This window comes from Dysidea avara, chromosome 4 (assembly GCF_963678975.1).
Source record: "Dysidea avara chromosome 4, odDysAvar1.4, whole genome shotgun sequence".
NCBI lineage: Eukaryota > Metazoa > Porifera > Demospongiae > Dictyoceratida > Dysideidae > Dysidea > Dysidea avara.
Genome location: NC_089275.1, coordinates 22308898 through 22311376, shown reverse-complemented (window position 1 = coordinate 22311376; position 2479 = coordinate 22308898). Strand labels below are relative to the sequence as shown.

The following is a 2479-nucleotide window of genomic DNA, read 5'->3' as shown; positions in this document are numbered from 1 at the left end:
TGTTGTACTGTAAGGTAATTGGAGGTACTATACGTGTAGTTCTGTGCTTTAGTTAGGCTGAGAAACTAGGTAACTACTCGTGTCATGCATTTTCAATAACATCTGTAAAATGTACGTAGCTACATGTAGATATGATCGTCCAAAGATTGCATGAGAGTAATGTAGTTCGAGCTGGTCAGCTAGTTGGTTCAACTCCAGATTATTGGTCCGGCTCAGGCCTGACCAACCGGACCGTGCGAATTTTTTTTTTGGGCACACTTTGGACTTAGAAATTTTCACGCATTATTTTTTTCCGGATAGTCGGTGTTGCGCATGTTATACCGGATACTAATCTGCTCTTGTACACACATTGCCAGGGCACGTTGCTCTAAGCTGTGTTTCCTGCCAGGCTGACAGTACAAAGGGAGGGTGAAAATCACTTTAGGGGGAGACGCCTCTTTCTCCCGTTCTGCCGTTTTTCAGCACCAGAATGTTTTCTCACATCGTGATTGGCAACCTCAGTGCCAGTCTGGCGTTAGACAATCATGGCACAGAACTACTCACAGCCATTGTTGAAAGTGAGTATGGAGCATTCTGTGTTTTAATTCTTGTTAGTATTAACCAACACCAGTTTGACGGATGTGTCACAGTGTTATCACTGAAGTGTTAACAGTAGAGGCTGGAGTATTACCAACTCTTTTTATTAATGTATTTATTATCAACTCTTGGTGTTATGAACACCATGGTAGTTAACTGAACAAGCCATTTAGTGTCGATTTTGTTTCTGAGCAGATAGCAATTGCCAAGATGCATTTTTGATTGTGTATTACTGAACAATGTGGATGTTCCTTTCCCTATGGATGGCAGTGCTGACTTCTGTATATTTACATAATTTTTTATCACTGATTCATGATGTGGTCATGATTATGTGTGATGATCTGTGATCACATGTATTGAGTACAATATTCTTAATTTATTTTCTAGATGAAATTCTGAGCAAGTTATTATAACCAAAGAACCCCAATCTATGGAACATTTTCTTGGTGATTGCATACAGCCGAGATGAGTTTGATGATTTAATACTTCCACAATAGGAACAAAGATAGGAAATTCAATATGGTATACCTGTATGGGAGAATTTCTTTTCAACTTAGAGAAAAATTTATTCATTGTTTTTTTCCAGATAATGTTGCACATGTTGTACGGGATACTAACTTGCTACAGACATGCACATTGGTCACAATGTCGTGTTCCCTGCCAGGCTGACAGCACAAAAGGAGGGAGAGGATGACTTTAAGGGGAGACCAATTAAGAGGCCTAATTAAGAGCCCTTTTTTCTCATGCCATTTTTTAGCAGCAGAACGTTTTCACACATTGTGATTGACAGCCTCCACTGATTTTTCAGTACAGAGCTCCTCACAGTCATTGCTGAAACTGAGTGTGTGAGTATGATGGAGCTTGTGTTTGTTAAGCAACTGAAACAGCCAACTACCAGTTTGACAGTGCGTGTTAAAACATGAGTGAGTATGAATAGACTGAAAAGGCAGTAATGCATTTGGTTATGCGTGTCATGTTATTGTTCAGTCAGACAGCTATCGAGATGTATGGTGTGTATGTGTAGTTGAGGGTACACAGGACCGCCCAGAGAAATTAAGGGGCCCAGGGCAAAGAGTTAAAGTGGGGCCTTGACCCAAGTTGTAAGGTGAAGACCAAAAAAAAAAAAAAAAAAGGTCACAACCTGCTGGCAATGATAATAACTACCCATCACCAACCATATCTCCTTATCTATAAGCTTGCTACACTGCTCCTCTGAAGAATACTGTGACTGCTCTATTAGAGTATTTAGATCTGACTGCTCTATTAGAGTATATCAATCTTCTAACAGGTATTCAAGGGGCCCTTCGTGAGGCCTCCTGGGGCCCCTTTAAGGCTGGGGCCCAGGGCAAAATGCCCCAGTTGCCCCCCCCCCCCCTGTGGGCGGCCCTGAGGGTACATCTAAAGAGTACTAAGGGATTTCTGTTGACAGTGAAGCTGTTGTTTCTGAGTGTTGGCTTCCTCTCTTTGTTACGATCTATGTCCTTGTACAGTATAAACTGATACATGTGTGGTTAATCTATTGTAGCAAGTTCTTACTGGCTGATATGTAACCAGATCATGACCTAGTGCACTTGTATACAGTAGAACTACCATATAATGGACACTTTGAGACCAATTAAATGAAATAGTACTGACAAAAAAGGAAAAATTGTGTTTGAGCAGAATTCCTTATATTATTATATAGGGAAATCCATTCAACAATGTCTGCAGGAATAAAATTTAGGGTTGTAAGTGGGTTAGTACTGCTGAACCGATTGACCCCAGTTCGATCACAATAAAGACAAGTGTCAAGCACTGGGTTTAGTAAAAGAAATAGTAATCGGCATAGATTTGGCATAATATCCATTATCCTAAAGTTCCACTAGTTAATCCTACATTTATTATACAGATCATTACACTATAG

The 2479-nt window shown here is 40.2% G+C and overlaps 1 long non-coding RNA gene across 1 annotated transcript; it reads left to right on the top strand.

The window, feature by feature from the left end:
• The first annotated feature begins 315 nt into the window (after nucleotides 1-315).
• Nucleotides 316-1580, top strand: LOC136253474 (uncharacterized). Its single transcript, XR_010700155.1, has 2 exons — nucleotides 316-557; nucleotides 964-1580. It is a non-coding gene; the product is annotated as an uncharacterized lncRNA (long non-coding RNA).
• Nucleotides 1581-2479: the final 899 nt, after the last annotated feature.